At 35.9% G+C, this 22,450-nt stretch overlaps 1 protein-coding gene across 3 annotated transcripts in view; it reads right to left on the minus strand.

The window, feature by feature from the left end:
- Mbd5 (methyl-CpG binding domain protein 5) overlaps window positions 1–13,151 on the minus strand; it is a 115,894-nt gene extending 102,743 nt beyond the window's left edge. For all 3 annotated transcript variants that reach the window (XR_007834548.1, XM_051184726.1, XM_051184725.1), the window contains exon 1: window positions 13,054–13,151. The gene's annotated coding sequence lies outside the window, so the exon portion shown is untranslated. The remainder of the gene's footprint in view (window positions 1–13,053) is intronic.
- Between the last annotated feature and the right edge of the window lie 9,299 nt (window positions 13,152–22,450).

Here is a 22,450-nt window from a genome sequence, read left to right on the forward strand (position 1 = left end):
CATTTAAACTATCAATGTATATAGAAATGACTCTTCCCAGAGGACTAGTATTTATGGCACCAGAAGCCCACAAAGGAGGCAATCAGCATTCCTACTCAACTATGATGCTTATGAACCACAACAACCACCATTGCACCATAACCCTAAGGTGCAATAGTGACATGATAACCAACAGATCTCCAATTGCACTGAAGACCCACTCAACAAGAGGGAAAACATGCCTTGTAGATCTTAGAGGGGAACATACAACCACCACTTCGTCAACCAGCATAACCCCCAACAACAATTTAAGCAATTGTCCTTACACCCATAGATAAAGTGTGGTCCTCACTCCTTATCAAGGGAACTTCTCTTTGCAATAGACAGAGGCAATTACAGAAAATCACAGGCAATCAAAATGCAGAGTTGTAGACCCCAGTTCCAGCGGATTATTTAAAACAACAACAACAAGAACAACAAAAAAAACAAGAACAACAACAATAAAAAAAAAAAAAAAAAAAAAAAAAAAAACAAACCTCCAGTACCTAAGGCTCAGGAAACATTACAGAAGCCTGGAAGCATTGGAGGAACAGGAAGTTTGCTGTAATGTCATCCCTGGAAACATATAGAATGAGCAGATTATATTTAGGAATATACATACATGCATGTTAAAAGTAATTAATGAAAAGACAGGCCATACATTTTTAAAAGACCAAGGAGTGGTATATGAGAGAGTCTAAAGGGAAGAGAGGAAAGGGGAAAATCATGTATATAGTCTCAAAACAAAACAAAACAAACAAACAAACCCCCAAAACGCTGCATCTTTCCCCCTTTTAAGTTGTGCTGTCAACTGAGTACCACATTGAGTTACAGTCCTTTTTGTCTCACTATAATGTTAGCTCTTTGGTGTCATAGCAGTGACCTATGCAGCCTTTACCTGGACAACTTTGCACAGTGGGTGAATTCAGAGTATCCTACTGTTTGAAGATGCCTTTGTCATGTTTTCAGTGCTGCTAGAGAAAAATCAGAGCTAGACTTACTGTTTAACTGTAGGAAGTCTCCAGGCTGTCGTCCATACCTACCCCCTACAAATGAATCCATATTCTGCATCATACATCCTGTAAGTCCTGGTTCTAAGCCCCTTTCTTAGGTTTGTTTGGAAGGGATCATATCTAGCTTTTGCTTATCCAGTTACATTCCTTATTTATTTCTGATTCTTCTTACATGTGGGACTTGATTCACAGCCCTGGATTTCTAGCTTAAAGCCATCTCATTTTTGTGGTCTGCCCTGGCACTTTGTGGCTTTCTATTAAGTAGCTTGGTGAGATTGTCCATCAACAAAAGGACAGACAAAACCATACATCTGATCTTTAGCAAGCCTGTATTTTAATTTCTCTGCCAAGACTTGTAATGCAGTTTTATTTCCTCTGTTTCTTTTTCATATTCCAGATAAAGAGTAAATAAGCCCGAACCTTCAGCACGTATGACTTTCCACCTCAGAGTAGTTACTGCATAGCCGTCTAAACATAGTCCAAGCTTTTCTTTTGTGGTGTTGCTTTTCACATAAAAGTATTAAAGAATGAAACAGCATTCCAAAATAGAAAGGCAGCTTTTTAAGTGGAAACTCTAAAGAAATACTCTCCAGTAGTTTGAAACATAATTTTTATAATGTAGCTTCTAGATAATACAGGTTCTTAACAACATTTTGTCCAACTTAGGCAATCAAAACAGATTAATTTTTCTTGTTGGGGATAGATATCTAAGTTTACTAGAATACTGTAATTCCAATTATAAGGTAAAGAATGGGGGAAACTATATTGAGCCGTATCTAATTTGATCTAAAAGTAAATTATAAATGTTGACTGACATATTCTAAATAAAAGCACTGAATTTTCATTTGATTATTTAAAAATGTGTTCAAGAATATTTTAATAGCAACCTTGAAAATGACTACATATGTACTGGAGAACTTTCAAAAAAATCTACAGTATTAAACAATGTGTTGCCTGGAATTCTAGCACTGAGAACCAGGGTTTCAACGTAAGTATCAGCAATGCAGCACACACCCTGCCTTCACTTTCAATATCTAGGTCACAGACTATTCTAAATACTGTGAATAAAAAGAAAAAAGCAGAAGGATTTCCAGGGAGCCAAGAAACCATAATGACATTCAAATAATGACACAAACAGCACAACATGTTTTTTTTTTTTTTTTAAAGTAACAATTCCCATGTAAAATAAAAGACAAAGCCTTAAATATGAACTTCTCTTTTATTATGTATGCGGAATAAACCTTTGAGAAGTGTTATTTGCTTAATAAATGTCTTTTGTCTCCACCACTCTCTCAGGTGTGTGTGTGTGTGTGGTGTGTGTGTGTGTGTGTGTGTGAGATGTGTGCGGGCATGTGTGCTGAACAGCCAGAAGCAGACAAAAAGGGCACATACTGAAAATAAACGCATTGCCAATCGAAAAGCATATGCAATCTTCAGAGAAATCCTGCAGCAGTTAGCAGCAATCAGAAAAACTAAAGCTTCCATTTACAATAAAGGCAAAGGGATATAATAATGATCTCTAAAATTATTTTTATTCACAAGAAAATCCTAGAGTGTTTATATTTTAATTATGAAAATACATAATGCTTTAGATATTTCTTAATAATTATATTGTTAGATACTGAGTCTAAACCACCTTAATCTAGCTCACTATTTTACTGGAAATCTACTGAATGTGTTATATTATAGATTTAGACCATCTTGCTTTTTTTTCAAACTGTATGTGAAGGATAAGAAACAAATATATTTCTCAGCAGAATACAGATCGCTAATAACCCACAACAATGATTATAATTTTCATTCTGTTAAATTATGTTTTTATTTTAATTAAATTGTAATTGTAGCATTTCCCCTTTCCCTTTCCTCCTACCCGTGTCCAACTACCACTATTCCCTCTCAAATTCATGGCTTTTTCCCATTATTTTTAAGGGAGACAGAAATGAAAACAACCCGTCTGCAGTTTTCCGAGTCTATCTGAAAAGAACCTTTCCCTGTGCAAGCACAACAATTAAGAAGAGTAACATTAAAAGCTACTGAATATGTACAAACAGCACTTCATAAAGACAACCCACACCGTCAAAGGGATCTTAGACCCATCAACGGAGGTTTCTCTAATGTACACAGTAACAGAATACACAAAGGAGTTGCTTCAGCCATAAGAAAGCATATTTAATCCTTCTATGTTAGCTTATGCTGCCACAATTCATACGGTATCCATAATAAATTTGGTGCGGCTATTTTTCTTTTTAAAAACTTTGTGACTTTATTTAAGGATAGAATGTAGAACACATTATTTTTATTTTTATCAGGACCCAGTAAAATAACATTACAGGCATAAATAAGATCACAACAGGTGGAGGATGGGCCACCAACAGACAAGAGATTTCACCAATCACTGTGAGCTGAAAAAGAGAATTGCCTAAGGCACACAGAAAACCATTCTTCTATGGAAGCAGAGAAAGCCAGGGGTTTAGAGAGTACTGACAAGAGAGCAGCAGTGAGAGAACAGGGCTGGAAGCTGGGAGACTAGCTGAATGTTTGTATGGCGAAATACATTTCCTTTCACCAAGGTAAACTATGAAAGCATTCACCATGTAAGGGATCAGTAGCAGAGCAAAGGACATGAGATGCTGCACTGAGGGGTATACACCACTTCTGCAGTGCCTAACTCACACCCCTCAATGTGCCTTTGAAGGTTACATGGTGGATGATTGTCACCTGGAATCCTAGACTAAGTGGAACTAAACTGAAAACTGGTTAGATGGGTAACAATTGCTTCTTCTCAAAAACACTTCTAAAAAATAGTAATTTCAAAAACTAATGATGGTTAAAATTATAAGAAAAAAATTGCATTAGTTTTATGAAATGTCAAGTTTTAGACAGTGTCTCACAAAGATCTGTTAGTCCAAAATTGCACTTTAAAATGTGGTTTCTCATTTTTGCATAAGGATAGTCACACACCCCTACTTTTTTGTTTGTTTGTCTTCCCCCCCCCCACCCCAGTAAAGCCCTAGCTGGCACCTTCTTATGTTAAACTCAGATACATTTCTCATGAGATTAGATTTCAAACACTCAAAATTTGGAAAATCTGATTAATCATAAACAATTTCACTATAGAGGATGCAAAATTTAGAGAAAGAGAGAGAGAGAAATCTATATTCTAGTAGTGCCAGCTATGACAAGAGGGGACACTAGGCAGCCATACATCAACACTAGAGCAGTTACAATGGGAGAGATGATAAGAAAGATCACAGAATAGAACACTGTAATGAATGAAGAGAAACTGTATGGCAAAGAAAAGACAGGAATAAATTCTAAGGGGTAAAGACCATGCTGGGGAAACCCACAGAAACACCTGACCTCAGCAAGTGGGAGCTCAAGGACCACAGTCTGACATCTGGGGAACCATCATAGGTCTAAACCAGTGCCCCTGAGTGTGGGTGTTAGTTGGGGGGCTTGGGCCTCTGGCAGAGGAACCAATATTTAACCCCAGTGCATGGATGGATTTGTGAACCCATTCCATACGGAGGGATACTCTCTCATTCTCTCAGCCTAGATACAGGGGGGGGGAAGGCCTAGGTCCTGCTCCAAATGATGTGACAAACTTTGATGATCCCCATGGAAGGCCTCACCCTCCCTGAGGAGTGAACGGGCAGGTAGGGGGAATGGGAGAACTGAAGGGAGAGGAACTGGGATTAGTATGTAAAAGAAGAGTGTTTTAAATTTAAATAAAATGAATTAAAATAAGATGGCATAAGCAAAGAAACAAAAGACTTCTTGGCATTATAATAATTTATTATTTAATGGCAGTTGTATATATGACTGAAACAATGTCAACAGTGGAGAAAATGATTATGATTTTTTTTTGTTTTTGCAGCATACATCCTAGTAAAGTAAGAGTTAAATAATTTTAATATTAATTAAATACAAAATTTATATTAACAATAAGACATACAGAAAAACATGGTAGTAGTCAGAAACTTGTAGGCAGAGGACTTTCTGTTTGAGCAGTTAATATTTAATAGTTCAGAACTTAAGGAAGGGAGGGCCAAAGGATGACCCTCCCAAGTAAATTTAGGCTGCAGCAAACAGCAATTGTGAAGATTTTCTAAAAATGATGTTTATATTAGAGGCCTAGGAAAATGGTTTGGGAGTCAAGAGAAGTTGGTTCTCCCAAAGATCACCTGGGTTCACTTCCCAGAGTACAGATGATGGATGGCCCATATCCATCACTCTAGATCCAGGAGACCCGACACCCCTTATCACCTTGGCACACGTGTGGTGTTTAAGTACAACAAGTAGGTAAAACACTCAAACACATAAAATAAAAAATATTACAAGAAAATTTTATAAAATAAAATTAAATTGATGATGTAGCTATTTAATTATGGTTTTAAAATAGACATACGTAACATACAGAATTACCAAAATAAAATAAGAACGCAGGAAGATGAATAGCTGAAAGAAAAGTAGGGTTTACCTAGAACTTAATTACAGAGATGGCAATCATAAAACAACATTTATAATTAATGGTGATACCATGAGTCGAGGAGCTAGATATGGAGGAACCAAAGAAAAATGCAGCTGTGTGATGGTAGCTGTGGGTAAACATTCTCAAAGGCACACACAGTTAAGTTGTTCCCACTGTATCAGAAACTAAGGGCATCAGAGCACTTTCTAGTTATCACATATAGTCAATAATGAAGGGTCTACAACCTCAAAAGATGCTGTCAGAACTCTAGTAACATTTATGTTGTGGCTTAAAGCACTAACTCACCTTCTAGAAGATTAAGGGAGAAATACTCTAACAGGGAGATCTAGTCCCCCATGATCTGAGAGGAAAAGGCTCAGCTTACCCACATTCACATTGCAGAGCCTGCTTCAAACTCTCTTTGAGGCATATGCTTTGTTTTGCTAAATGAACTTCTGTTTTAACCATTTGTGTCTTTCCACTGAATTCTTCTTTCCTTTGAGAAGATAAGAACTTGATGGACAGAAATATTTGAGGCTTAAGCCAAAATAAATGTAGATTACTTTGTTTCACTCATGTACTTGTCACAGTGATGAATATGTTGGCATTTAGTGAGCAATACCCTGGCTGTTTTATGATTAGTAACTTAACAGTGTGGTCCTCGAAACTGAGTGAGGATGGGAAATGGCTTAGTGTGCTTATTTGTTCAGCAATATCTATTTTAAAAGGTCAGAAATAATTGCTACAACTTTTAGATACAAGATTTTCATTAAAGAAAGTAGCTCTGAACATAAAACAGATTGTCTCAATAGTTGGGAAAGAACTAGAGATAAACTCAAAACTTTAATGCTTTCAGAAGAGTTTCATGTATCCACTTCATGACTTTACCACATCAAACTAGGAGAAAACTTGCAAGTACAGTGAGTGCATCAAAATTTACAACTATAAATTTCTCATTAAATTCTAATAAAAAATGAGATGGAGTTTATGTTGTTTTAAAGAAATCTTACCTCATGAAACATTCTACATCATTGAACCCAACATTAGGTAGTGATTATAATTCTTGATGTTATAGTTTTAGATGTAATTATTTCTCTAGGTAAATAAAATGCATAGGCTAAAACATTAATAAAAAAGCAAATGAGAAACCTATGAAGATGTCTTGTTTTTATAACCTTGTTCTATACTATTAAAGCTTGACTCCTGGGATAACCAGTGATAGTGGAGATGAATCTGCATATAGATTTTTTTTTTTTTTTATTTTACTGTCTACAATGTTCTGCCTGCATGTATGTCTGCCTGCAGGCCAGAAGAGGGCACCAGATGTCATTACAGATGGTTGTGAGCCACCATGTGGTTGCTGGGAATTGAGCTCAGGACCATCTAAAGAGCAGGCAGTACCTTTAACTGCTGAACCATCTCTCCAGCCCCAAAGAATTTTATAATATAGTTTTCATAAGTTAACTTTTATTTAAAAAACATGATAAAAACAAATTTAAAGATTCAATAGCTGCTGAAATCAAGGGATAAGTCACATCATGCCACAAATTGATTCTTGCTTTTTCTTAGATGAGAAATCAGTAAATTCCCATCTATAAATAATTCACTGTCATATATTATATTAAAGCTTTTTATTCTATATGTCTAGGACAGACCATTGCAATGTCTCACTTTGCTATTTGAGTCAAATGGATTATAATATATAATTTCCTATTAAACATTACATTAAAAATCTTCTTATACAAACCATCCCATCCCATACTTAATAGGATTGCTATTTTCAGAAAGGCAAAAATCTAAGTGTTGGTGTAGAGAAGGTTATTCATTATTGGGGTGAATGTACATTAGCTTTTCCATTATGGGGATAAACCATGGCGGTTCTTCTAGCTACAACATGGTCATTGCAGTTAAGAATATACTACCTACTCAAACATGGCTCTGACAGCAAGTTCTGCACAAAATCTACAATAATGAAAAGTGAGAGCTCAGACTTGGAAAAGATCTTCACCAACCTCACATCTGACAGAGGGCTGATCTCCAAAATATACAAAGAACTCAAAAAACTAGTCAACAAAACACCAAATAACCCTATTAAAAAGTGGGGCACAGAACTGATTAGAGAATTCTCAATACAGGAATCCAAAATGGCTGAAACACTTAAGAAAATGCTTAACATCCTTAGCCATCATGGAAATGCAAATCAAAATAACTCTGAGATACCATCTTACTCCCATCAGAATGGCTAAGATTTGTCATTGCTGGAGAGGATGTGGATAAAGGGGAACACTCCTCCACTGTTGGCGGAAGTGCAAACTTGAGATCAGTATGGCAGTTCCTTATGAAAATGGGTATCAGTCTACCACAGGACCAGGCAATTGCCCTCTTAGGCATATACCCAAATGATCCATATCCATGTAACAAAGACATCTGTTCAACTATGTTCATAGCAGCATTATTTGTAATAGCAAGAACCTGGAAGCAATGTAGATGCCCCTCAACTGAAGAATGGATAATGTGGCACATTTACACAATGAAATACTACTCTGCGGAAAAAAAACAATGGAATCTTGAAATTCACAGGCAAATGGATGGCACTTGAAGAAACCATCCTTAATGAGGTAACCTAGTCACAAAAAGAGGAGCATGGTATGTACTCGCTCATATATGGATTTTAAACAAAGAGCAAAGGGATCACCAGCCTATAATTCACACAGCCAGAGAAACTAGGATACAAGGAGGAACCTAAGACATTCATACAAGGTCACTCATGGAAGGGGAAAGTAACAAGATCTCCTGAGCATATTGGGAGTGGGGGGGTCAGTGAGTGGAGAGAGAGTTAGGAGAAAGAGAAGGGGAGGAGAGGAGAACATGTGGGACTAGGAAGATTGAGTCAGGGGATGAATAGACGAGAGTGAAAAAAGGGATACCATAATAGAGGGAGCCATTATAGGTTTGAAGAGAAAACTGACTCTAGAGCACTGTCCAGAGACCTGCAAGGATGACCCCAACTAACAATGTGAGCAACAGTGGAAAGGCTACCTTATATGCTCTTCCTTGATAATGAGATTGATAACTAATTTATATGCCACCATAGAGCCCTCATCTAGTAGCTGATGGAAACAGAAGCAGACACCCACAGCTAAACACTGACCTGAACTCCTGGAATCCAATTGCAGAGAGGGAGGAGTGATAAGCAAAGGGCTCAAAACTAGGCTACAGAAACCCACAGAGACAGCTGACCTGAATGAGGGGGAGCTCATGGACCCCAGACTGATTGCTAGGAAATCAGCATTATACAGACTCAGATCCCCTGAATGTGGGCCTCAGAAGGCCTGGGCAGTCTAAGGGACCTCTGACAGTGGAACCAGGATGTATCCCTGGTGCACTAAAGGACTTTGGGAGCGCATTCCCCATGGAGGGATACTTCCTTAGCCTAAAGACAGGAGGGAGGGCCTAGACCCTACTCCAAATGACTTGACATATTTTGATGACCCTTCCTGGAAGGCATCACACTCACTGTGGAATGTTGGGGCATGGGATGGAAGGGGGGTTGGTGGGCATGGCAGGGAGGGAGAGGGAACTGGGATCGATATGTAAAATAAGAAAAAAATTATATTTATATATATATATATATACATATATATAAAGAAAAAAGGGAGAACTATGATAATTAACAACATTTCACAATATATAGATATGTCAGTACACCAGGGAAAATAAGGTCTTTTCTCAAAGAGTCTCACACTGCCCAAGTAAGAACCATTTTACCTATAGAGAGATCATTTCTATCTCAAGTAGGTATTATGAGGATAACATAATTTAAAACAGCAATTCAATGTTTGACATGCACTATTTGTTATTATAGTTAGTAATAACGTCTTAGAACCTCAATTTTCAAAAGTCAAAGATAACTGAAAGAAAACTTTCAATATGTGTAACTTTAAACTTAAACTTTGTGTTGTTATCAATCAAAAAAGAAAAAAATAGAAAAAAGATTTTGTTGTTATTATTCCAAATATTTTGTGTATGGTGTATCTAGGTGTGTGTACATGCATTAGCATGTGGGTGCTTGCAGAAGACATAAAAACCTTGGATTCTTGAGACCTGAGTTACAGGTAGTGTGAGCCATCAAGAATCAAACTCCAGTCTTCTGTAAGAGTAGCGAGTGCTCTGATAGTATGAGCCATCTTTCCAGCCACCCCAAAGTGTTTTTAAAATTATAAAACCATACATGACTTTTATATCTACGACTAAGATTTAATTTTCATCCATGTCTTTTTATGAAAGGACAAGTCTAGTTGGGACTGGCTTACTATTGTGTCTTTTTAAATTCATGGGCTGGGGGAGGGGGAAGGTAGGAATGGGAGGGGGAAGGGGAAGAAGAGGAGAACATGAGGGAATGGAATGGTCCAAATGGGTGAAAGACAAATAGGGAGATCGAGGAAAGAAATATCTTGATAGAGGGAGCCATTATGGGATTATCTAGAAACCTGTCACTAGGGGAATTCTCAGGAATCCACAAGGATGACCCCAGCTAAGATCTTAAATATCAGTGGAGAGGATGCCTGAACTGGTCCTCCCTTGTAATCAAAATCATAGAACCTTCATCCAGTAACTGGTGGAAACAGATGCAGACACCAACAGCTAAGCACTTGGCCCAGCTCCAGGAGTCAAGACCATGAAGGAAAAACCCACAGAAATAGCTGACCGTAGCTAGTGGAAACTCCTAGTGTTTGAACTGGCTTTTTGGAGCCCATTCCCTGAGGAGGTATACCTTGCTTAGCCTAGATACGGGGGGGGGGGGGGAGGGCTTTCATCCTGTATCAAAATGATATGCAAGACTTTGTTGACTCCCCATAAGAGGCCTCCTCTCTGAGGAGTGGATGGGGGGGGGTGGAGGGAAGAAGGGGGGAGAGCAGGAGGAGGGAGAACTGGGATTGGTATGTAAAATTAAAAAACATAGTTAAAAAAAACGAAAAAGAAAAAAAAAAAGAACTACATCTGAAAATAGTTTGTAGTTCTAGCTGTAGTTATCATGGGGACATTTTCTCAATTTTCTATTATCAGCTACTACTACATTTACAATGAGATTTTATAGATGATGTAAGAGGATACTACTTTCTTCTCAACTAGTACCTTAATAATGAATTAGACATTGGTTGCATCATAAGTTGTAGCACTATATTCTACATGACTCAAGGATATAAAGACTTATGTGCTTACAGAGAAAACATGTATTAAATTTTTCCTTAAAAGATTTGGGGAAGTCTGTGTTGATAACTCTACATAATTCAATTTAAGACAGAACCTTCTGAGATTAGAAAAATGAAATATACACAATGGTCTAAAGAAGAATTTAAGATGGTAATTCTAATAGAAAATCAAACAGGCTTTTTTGAGTAGGTCTGTGCGTATTCTGCTTTTACTATATGAGTGATAACCAAATTTTTTGCTGTAAGTAGTTTAGTACAATCAATTTCTTTTTCACAGGAGTCACAGCAAATTAGGTACCATTAATCTTGGCTAATGCTGATGTTTAATGAAATATTCTAACCATTTTGTAATGGAAGTATGTGATTTCAGCCAAATTGCCACAGATACAAAATTTAGGTTAGCTAAAATTACATCTAGGGTCAGTGTGTACACTGAAGTATTAACAGGTGACATCATATAATACCAACTATTTACTTCAAAATAAAAATATTGAGTTCTCAATAAAACAAGATCATCCACAAGTTCTTAATTCTTGATGCCAAATTAGGAATGTAGGAATTCATTTGTAACATATTTACATTTCATTTTTTAAGAATCTCAAACATGAGTATGATATTAATATCATTTTCAGCAAACTCCTCCCTCCAACTCTTCCCATTTTCCCCCATTCAACTTCATGATTAAATTATGGCAAAACACATACATACACACACACCACACACAACACACATATATAAAATGCCATGCCTGTGGTGTTTGGAACTGACCATTTAGGACTGGATAACCTATCAGGGCATTTGTCCCTGGAGAAGATTGTATCTCTTCTTCATCATTGATTGATGGTAGTTCTGCATCTAGGGCTGGGGTAATGTGAAACTTTTCCATCTATGATGTGATGTCAACTTGTGTTTTCAGGTCTTGTTTAGACTACTACGAAGTTAAGATTTCATGGGTTCAGCAGCACCTTGTCATATATAGAAAACACTATCTCATAGTAGAATCCAGACATCCTTATCCTGGTTTTTTTTTTTTTTTTTTTTTAATTGCCCCTTCTTCAGTGATGTTCCCTTATTCTCAGTTGTAGGGATAGTGTTGTAGATATGCACCTTATGTCACATTACTAACCTTCTTAGGAAAAAAAAGAAACTTAAAATAAAATCAAATATAATAGATAAGCATTAAAAACTGAAAGCTCAGAAGGCACATTACAATCTGTATTATTTACAGATGTAATGTTTGTTTTTTGAAGTAGGGTGTTTTTTCCCACCATACATAAAACTGACCAGGAACCCAGTATGTACCAAGGCTTGCCTTAAATGCATGGTAATCCTCTTGCCTCATTCTCCCAAGTGTTAGGATTGTAAGTGTGAGCCACTACTCTCAGTATTTATTTAATATTTTTATATGATTTTTGATTGTTATTCAAAGTATCAGCATGGGGAAGAATGTAACATTTGTAAAAGAATTAAAATTCAAATAAAAATTAATGTTCATCTCACTGGTGGTAATATGAAAATTAAAATGTCATACACTTTCATTATATTTGAGAAAAAAACAGCTAAAGAAAAATAGCAGGTACTCGTATAAAGTGTTGCTGATATGTAAATTGGTAATTTATTTACGTTTGATAAACCAATATGATTTCACAGAATACATAAGTTAGCATTTCAAAAGCATTCAGTAGGATTTGAAGCATAGCTGTGTTTCTGTTTATAGCATATCTAAATTTATGAGTCTGTGCTTAAGAACACAGAGTATATACTCTTGGAAATCAAATTAAATCATCCGACAGCTGTACAAACATATGTATAAAAGTCATGTTTATCAGAGAAAAATGGAAACACTTAAATACAATTATAGGAAAGAAGTTTCACTCTTTGGAGTCTTATTATTAAAATGAAATATCACACAGTGCTTAAAAAGTGATGTGAATGATAGTTACTGATATGAAAAATGTTGAAATAAACTGCTGATATGAAAAATGTTGAAATAAACTGCTAAGTGTAAGAATCAGGGCCGTCACAGAGCACTTACGCCCTACAGTCTGTAGTCCCATTCATGATCACATCATCGGTCAACTTGGAAAAGAATGTCAGAAAACACCAAATCTCATATCTCAACATTGAAGTACCACTATCTTTTTCGGCATTACTAACTTTATAGTGAGTGTTAACTAATCTTGTAATAGAAATATTCTTTAAAGATGACAGGTTTATATACTTTCTATTCGAAGGCACTGACATTTCAAACTACAGCTACCAGAGATTTTAATGTTTAATTAAGACAAGAGACTCACAGCTATATAAAGAACCAATGGAGGTCACACACCATTCCTACCTTCTGCAGGGAAACTGGGACAAACATAGCAAGTGTGAGCTCCAGCAAAGTAATGGTGGTAACTGTCCAGGGGGCACTGTGCTCAGCAAGGGAGTGTTGCTTCTCTCTGTTAAAGAAGAACATGGGCACATCTTTATTAGAACCTGGGACCCGAACCCATCTCATAGTCTGACAGAAGCATTAAACAGCCTTTGACAAAGAACAAAAGGATTAGGACATTGATATCCTTGTTCTTCAGAGCAATTTGATTAACCACTAGAGAACACTGCACGGTTTTTCATGTTCATTTTATATATTTTAAGGAGAAATACTTAAAAACTGTTCAATTGTTGATAAGAATAATAGTATGATTTTTGTCTCTACTATCTAACAGGTAGTGTGCTGGATTCTTTCCCCCTCCTTTGATACCTCCACATTTAAATAATTGTCAGCAGTATTTATTGCTGTTTATTTAATTCAGGTACTAAATAAAGAACCAAGATACACAACGCAGAGTACTAACACACTATGGCCTACCAGCTGAAGATGAACTTTATAGAAGAACTTCGGGTGACTGACCAGGCAGTGAGTTGTCATTTCTAAAGTTCATAAGTTATGGTCATAGTTTTTCTTAGTTAGGATTAAAGATAAGTTATATATATGACTTTAGGCTCACAAAAATAGGATAGATGATAAAATATTTTCTTTAAATCTTGCTAAATGTTTATGGACTAAATATTACTAACTATGGTTCTTATTTGATAACTGTTTTGTTATATATTTTGCTATGTTAAGGTTAAAACCCTTCTATTATTTTAGACAGAAAAGAGGAGATAATGGGAGATGTCATTCTGTAAATGTCTATCTCATACTGGTTAATGAATAAAGCACTGTTGGCCAATAGGAAAGCAAGATAGGTGGGACTAGGAGACCAGGAGGAGAGAAGAAAAAGTAGGGAGGAGTTAACATGTAGAAACTTGAGGGAACAGAGGTCCGGGCCCTTTCTCCAGTAAGAAAAGATGACGTGGAAACACTTAGATTAGTAGAAATGGGTTAATATTTAAGACAGAGCTAGCCAATAGCTAGTAACAGGACAACAGAAATTATATACATACATACATACATACATACATACATACATACATACATACATATCAAAAAAGAACCAAGATACAATGGCAGTCAGTCATGGCATAAGGTACCCAGCAACGCCTCACCTTCAAATGTGATCACTGGGTGTTGGGATTTGATTCTTAGTAGCCAATTTTTAAACACATTCTTTCTATTCCAGCCCATTTAATAGAGTGTTTAAATCTATACATCATCATTACCACCACCACCAACCCTTTCCAGACCTTGTAAATTGTGGCAGACAGAAAAGTGATGAGAATAAAAATTAAGTATTCTGGCATATGCACACATGCCTACATACCACAATCACACAGAGCCCCACATTTGAATGGATTGTGGTCTGGTTGTAACCAAGGCCCACCACTACCACTGCATGGCAAAACAGCATGGAAGTAAAAAGCAGGGATGGAGAAAAAGAGGTAGCTATTTAGAAAGGAGAACTGAGGGAGTATCCCTTCATGAGGAATGTGCTCTTGAAGTCTGGATACTCCCTTAGCCTAGAGACAGGAGGAATGGCCTAAGCTCTACCCTAAATGACTTGACAGATTTTGATGATCCCTTCTGGAAGGTATAACTCTCCCTGTGGAGTTGTGGGGGAGAGGAAGGGATATGGGATGGATATGTAAAATAATAATAATAATAATAATAATAAAAAACAGAACTGAATGAAAATCATTCTCAACCACAAACTGTAAGAACTTTGAATGTCTGCTTTCAAATCATATCTTACAGATAAACAGTAGGAAATACCACTGTTTACTTATTATATGACCATGAGACTTATCTCAGATACCTAATGTCTAAATGAGAAAACAGTAATCCTTCCTGACAGAATTATAAACACCAATACTAATAGGTAATTGGAGTATCTGGTATAATAACAGATGCTATGCCATAAGTGTTACATACCCTTATTATACTAAGCCTCTTCACAAAGAATATTATGCCACACATACTGTACTTCTATCAACATCTCAAGTAGCCCATAACTACTACTACCTGGTCCTCAGTCTAGAACAGAAATTGTGCTCAGAAAACCAAGGCTTGTGTGGATCATTAGTACCCATTTCTTACCTGTAAGGTAAAGAATATCATACCTGCTGGAGTTGCCATCTATTGTTTGCTTTCTCAGCATTCTTTCCCACTTCTTATGTCACCCCCAGCTGCTAAGGGGGTTTTCTCTTCTCTCTCTGGTCACAGTTAATGGGTCCAGAGACAGAATGGAACCAAACCTATCCTAGAGATACTCAAAGCTGTCAAAGCTACTAAGTATGGAACTGACACTGAAGTCAATTTAGAGCATAAGTAATGTGAGCCTCAAAGTAAAACTAAAACTATTTGAGCACCACTGCATCCTTTATGTCAAGCTATCATAATATTTGGCCTAAGCAATCCAACCACTTTTGTGTATAGGGAAGCTTGTTTTATAGGTATTAAAATATTTTTAAGTACAAAAATATTTGGTCCATTTCACTTAAAGGAGTATGTAGACATATAGCCTAACTTCTTCACATATCAAACTATACCTTTACATAGTAATAACAAAATTCTATAAAAATAAAAGTGCCTCAGTAAACGTCTGGCCCTGTTACTTATGAATTGTGAAGACATACTTTGTATAAAAGTTTAAGAATACACATATGTTTGAAGGCATTTTTGGTGAAATACCTGGCAACAACATAATAGCTTCTTTACCCACTGGACATGAAGTTTAACCTAGTACTTCCCAAGTATCCATTTCATTACTTAATACCTTTGTCTCTGTCAATCATAGAGTTTATATATTATCCTTCTGTGGTCTTTCATGAAGTAGAAGACAGATAGTTATGGCTTTTCTTAGTTATGATAAAAGATAGTTATATATAAAACCTTAGACTCATAATGATCAGATAGAATATTTTCTTTAAATTTTGCCAAATGTTAAGACTAAATGTTAATTCTAATTCTTGCTTGATAACTATTTTGTTTTATACACCACACACACACACACACACACACACACACACACACCTACCTAGAGAGACAGAGAGAAAGAGAGAGAGAATTAACATTAAAACCTTCCTTTTTATTTAGACAGAAAAGAAGAGATGATGGGGGATGTCCTTCTGCTTGTTATTAATTATTGAGTAAAGCTGTTTCAGTCAATGTCCAGGCAGGATGAAGCCAAGAAGGAAGTATAGGCAGGGCTACCTAACTAGAAGGAAAAGGAAAAAGAAATTTTAGTAAGGATGATGCTTGGCTGTTCTTGGATGAGAAGGAGGAAAAAGAGTAGAACTAACAGTGATATGAAAAAAACCTGTACAGACTTGACAGAGAACAAATATTATATGCGGTGAAGCTGGTAAATTGGATGATTTGCAAGATTCTAATTTTAAGGCACTAGAAATATTTAGCTAGAATATGTTTCTCCCATCTATTAAAAGTAAAAAGCTGTATTGGCTTTGTAGCTTCTTTAATTACAGATTACATTATGATAGTTCATTTTTAAAATGCAGCTAAAGTCATCCTAGAAAGAAAATTTATATGTATATACTTTTACATAAAAATACAGAGATATCAAATAAATGAGCTAATGATAGAATTCAAGGTCTTAGAAAATAAGAAGAGATTGGATCCTAGAAGAATAGAAACGAGAAATAATAAAAAATGGGATAGAAATTCATGAAATGGACATTCTAGTAGTTTGAAAGAAAATGGACCCCAAAGGGAGTGGCCCTATTAGGAGGTGTGGCCTTTTTGGAGAAAGTATGTCACTGTGGGGATGGGCTTTAAGGACTCATATATGCCCAGTAAGACAGTTTACTTCCTATTGCCTGCAGATCAAGATGAATGACTCTCAGCACCTTCTCCAGCACCATGTTTGCCTAAATGTTGCCATGTCCCACCATGATGACAATGGACAAAACCCTGACACCGTAAGATACCCCATTAAATGTTTTCCATTATTACAGTTGCTATTGTCATGGTGTCTCTTCTGAGGAATAGAGATCGTAAGTCAGAGACTGAAAGAACAATACACAGAATCAAACAAAAACATGATTCTTTGAAAAGATAACCAAGACTGGAAGAAGGACCAAATTCAAATTAAAAAAATTAGAGATGAAACGGTTTTACAACAGAACTGAATAAAATCTAAATCTCTATGGAGTACTTTAGAAACATATTCCAAACAGTTGGAAAATCTAGAAGAAACATAATTTTCTAGATACATACCACTTATCAAAATGAAATAAGACATAAACAACTTAAACAGATCCATAAAAAGGCTTAAAAATATTTCATCATCCATCCATCTATCCCTATCTATCTATCTATCCATCCATCCATCCATCCATCCATCCATCCATCCATCTAAATTTATACCATTCTCTCTGAGGTTCTAGGTACATTGGAGGAGAGGAGGCAGAAAGAATGTAAAATCTTGAAGATACGGAAAAGGGCTAGAGAATGACATCTGGGATAGAAAGGGCCATTATAATCATGAACTTACAGCCTCTCTGATACCTGCACTGGGCCTACAAAAAGAATAGGCATGCCAGCAGTCAGACAGAAAGCTATAATCATAAATGCTAACCTATTTGATATTGATAAACTCAGGGGAGAGACATTGCTTTCAGCTCTACACCCACTACTGACCCCACCATGCTCTTAATGACCTGGGTTAACTCTATGCATCATTAAAAAAGGTGAAAAGTCATTAGTCTGGGAAACAGAAAAAGGTTTAAGATAATGGGATAAAGAGGTAAAGAATAAAAGAGACAAAAAGATAAAGAGATAGAGGATACTGGTAGAGATAAAGGAATGTTAGAATGGTTTGGAAGGAGATATGAGAAGGTCTTGGGGGATAAAATAAATAGACTATATTATAACCATGTAAGAAGTTGTGAAAGAACAAAACTAACAAATTAAAAAACATAAAATGTTTCCCCATGAAGACAAACCTAGGACCAAAAGCATTCTCTGTTGCATTCTATTAAACCCTTAAGTAAGAGTTAATATGCATGAATACCTTCAAACGATTTCATAAAATAGAAGGGGAGGGACCATTACAAACTAATTCTACAAAACCAGTGTTATCTCCTTAACTCCTAAGCCCGACTAGCATAATGCCAACAAGAACGACAAAGAATAGAAGTAAAAAACAAAACAAGAAAACTATATAGCAAAGTACAGTCAATACTGAAGAGAGATAGAAAATTCACAATAAAATTCTTGTAATTCATACTAATGAAAACATTAAAAAGATAATATACAATGACCAAGTTTCTTTCATCCAAGACATGTAATATTGGTTCAATGTACATAGATCAACAAATGTAATTCAATACACAACTAGACATGAAGTTAAAAATTTTATGACAAAGTCTTGGACAAAGTTTAACACCACTTTTTGACAAAAGCCTTGAACAGAAGGAACCTATCTCATTATAAACCTATAGTAAATATTATCCTAAATAAGAACTTCTTATTTAGGATAATATAAGCAGTTCCATTGAAACCAGAAATAAGATAAAGGCGCCCATTCTCAGCATTCATGTTCAATATAGTGTTGGCTAGAACAAGAAAAAAAATAAGAAAAGAAAAAGGATGAAAATATGAATGGAAAAAAGTCTGTGTACTAATTTGAATATGACATAACCCTATACTTAAAAATTCATAATGACTTCACAAGAAAACTCGCAGGCATGATTTTAAAAAAAATTGAGCAAAATGGAAACAAGCAATATGAACATATCAAAATCAATAACCATTCTATATGCCAAAATGAGTTTTATGAGAAAGAATTAGGAAAAACAAACGTTTTGGAACAGTTAAAACAATACTTAGGGGGATGGTAAAGACACATACAATGGAAAGACTTCCTATGCTGACTGACTTACAGAAATAACAGAAAAATGATAAGACTAAAAGTGACCTACTGATTCAACGTAAGGCCTATCAAAATTTCAATAACGATCTTCAGAGAACTAGAGAAATGATTCTGAAATTTTTTATAGAAGTCCAAAAGAGCCTCTTGAATAGCAACAATCTTAAAGGAATAAAAGCAATACTAGATGCATTTTACAATACATGATTTCTATTCTATTATACAGTCACAGTAAGAAAAACAGACATGTAGATGAATGAAACATAACAGATCTTCCTCAAATATACCCAAAGTTACATAAATTTAATTTTCAAGTAATGATTAAAATTTCTTCAACAAATGGTGCTTATAAAACTTGTACAAAAATGAAATTACAACTCTTTTGCTCTGTACAAAACAAATTCAAAATACATAAAAGGCATTAATGCAAGACCTGAGACCTTTAAAACTGTTACGGGATAAGAAAGGTGAAACATCTGAAGATTTAGGCATAGGTATGAACTGATTGTGTGTGTGTTGGTGGTGGTCACGGTGGTTTCTATACAATTAATGCCTTCTCTGTTGTATCTTTGGCAAAGTGTTTATTTTCCATACTGCATAATCTATGAAAATTGAACACCAAGAAGTCATATTAGACATTCAGTACATGGGCTGATAAAATGAACAGTCTATTCTCAAAATAAATACAAATTTCTAATGACTATTTGAAAAAATATTTACCACCACTAGCCCTCAGGGGGAATAGAAATTAAAACTGGGTCGGCTTACAATAGCAGGCATGGATTTCTTACTATTGAGCAAGCCTTAAATCCAATTGGACAGCTACTGGTTATAACCATGATATATTGCCATTGTTGCACCTTTACAAGTATCTTATCATGCTGGTCATTGTGGTTTGAGGTCATCACAGCTGGGCAGAGCTATCAATTCTCTCCCCCACCAAAAAAAAAAAAAAAAAGTGTATGTACAGCACTTTCTGGCACTATAAAAGTTAGCTCGGAGGGATTAAGCTTTCAGGTTAGATTCAGCTCAATTCTGACTCCTGTATCCAAACTGCACATGGTCCTTCAGCAATATGAACTTGACTTCAACTTCTTGGAGACAACAAAGGATATAGCACTAGGTTATATTGTTTTCAGAGTTGCTTGAACTTCCCTTACCAACAGCTGGAAAGAATATCTTTTACCTGTTACTTGGGATTTTGTTAATTAGTCTAAGACTCTCATTATCACACAAGTGTCATAACTTCATTTAAACACAAACACACACACACAGTATGTAATTTAAGGCAAATATAAAATGATATGATTCCCTATGGCTTTTTCAAATATCCTTGGTGTTATTTATCTCTCATCCTTGTCCTCTGTCTTAGTATTGTCTCGCTTTCCCCTTCCCAGGTAAAGGCCCCATCCCCATCTTTTCTATTCCCCTTTCACAGCACATGCATCCCACTATTCTGTTTCCCTCTCAACAGCTCCTCCCACCATGGTGTATTCTACTTTCTTGGTTTTATACTCACACTTGAAGAGTTGGAGCTAGGATCAGCAAATGATAGAGAATATGCATGTTTATCTTTCTGAGTCTCGGTTACCTTACTAAATATAGTATTTCCAAGTTCCATCTATTACTAGCAAATTTCATAATATCGCTAGAAGAATAAACCATTATACATTTAATTTTAGGAGAGGAAATAGTAATCAGATTTTGAATACATCAACAGATTCAATAGATTACTTCCGTTAAAGTCAGGTAACATCTCAAATGTCTAACTGGCAATGCAGTCCTTAACATGAAATTTTGGGGGCAGTACAAGTACAAATCAAAAGGAATCAAGACTATTCTAGAAAAGTACACATTTCTATCTGTTTCAGTCAAGTCAAAACACATTTTGGACATGTTCTAGGAACAAGACATTATATGTCAGAAAGTGTGACAGATTATAAGACACAGTTTATTGGAGAAAGTTAGGCACAGAAGTACTTCAATAATTAAGTTTGAGAATCAAGCAAAGGAGTTTATTATGAGAATTATTTGGCAAAGACAAAAAATAGAAGTTAGGTTTCCAAAAGCTCCAACGGAAGGAGAAAGGAAAGATATCTACTATGTATCATCTGTCTGCCTGTTTGTTTTATCTGTCTCAGGTTAGGATAAGCATTATTTACTACTTGTTCTTAATTGTGGTTTAAGACCTTTTTTTAGAAAGAAAAGTGCTCAAAAGAAAGCGTGGTTGTAGGTTTCTCAAAGAATCCCCCCCCCTCTCTCTCTCAAGGTAATTTGCCCAGGTTAGTCTCAAACTAGAGAATTTCCTATGTCACTTTTTTCAGTGTTGGGTTTTATATCTTAGAAACCATTCATATCCCTGACTGCTAAACTGACAAGACTTTTATATTATTTCTTTAAAAATCACTAACAAATTATCTGCAGATAAATTACATTAAATTCATTCTTGTATTCAGTTATTCACATCCCCTATTGATGGGAGATGTCATTCTGTATATGTTTCTCATACTGGTTAATAATAAAGCACTGTTGGCCAATAGGAAAGGAAGATAGGAGGGACTAGGAGACAAGGAGGAAATAGGAAGTAGGAAGGAGGAGTCAAGATGGAGAGTCTGGAGAAAGCAGTATGCCGCCGGCTCCCCGGTAAGAGAAATACATAGATCAGCAGAAATGGGTTAATAATTAAGGCAGAGCTAGCCGATAAGAAACAAGTAACCGGGCCAACAACATTGTATCAAATACAGAGTCTCTGTGTATTATTTGGGGCTGGCGCAGTGGCAGGACAATACCAGGCGGCGGGCGGAAAAACTGTACTCGTTACACCCTATGGTTCACCTAGTGCTGTCATTAAGGACCTTTCCTCAGTATATACTTGGCCCTGGACACCTAATATACTGTCACAGTGAGCTTTTTGTTTTGTGTTTGTCACATAAAAAAAGGTTTTTTTCTACTTTACATTTCCACTAGCAAAATACCTTTCTTGGATAGCAAATATTATTCACTCCAAATTACTTTAAAGAAATCACTTTACAGGTTTTAAGGTCTGAATATTATCACACACCCACACACCACTTTAACGTCATAATGTGGGTTGGAAAGGTTTCTCAGGGGTTAGAAGTACTGGTTGCTCTTCTAGGCAACCTGGACTCTCATGGCAGTTCACAACTATCTCCAACTCCAGTTCTAGAGTATCCAACACTCTTTTGGCCTCTGTAGGGAAAAAGTCACTCATTTTATTATGGGGCGTTCAGTGTGAATAGGCAACCTTAATGGGCAATAACTAGCCAATTTCTGTAAAAATATAAAATGCATTTAATATTTTAGATACTAATTATGGTGATTGTTATACAAGATTATGCAAGAAATAAAATTTATGGAATTATTTAGCAAAAATGAAGAAAAAGTCCAAAAAGAAGAGCA

The sequence above is a fragment of the Phodopus roborovskii genome, unplaced genomic scaffold, assembly GCF_943737965.1.
Source record: "Phodopus roborovskii unplaced genomic scaffold, PHOROB, whole genome shotgun sequence".
Lineage (NCBI taxonomy): Eukaryota > Metazoa > Chordata > Mammalia > Rodentia > Cricetidae > Phodopus > Phodopus roborovskii.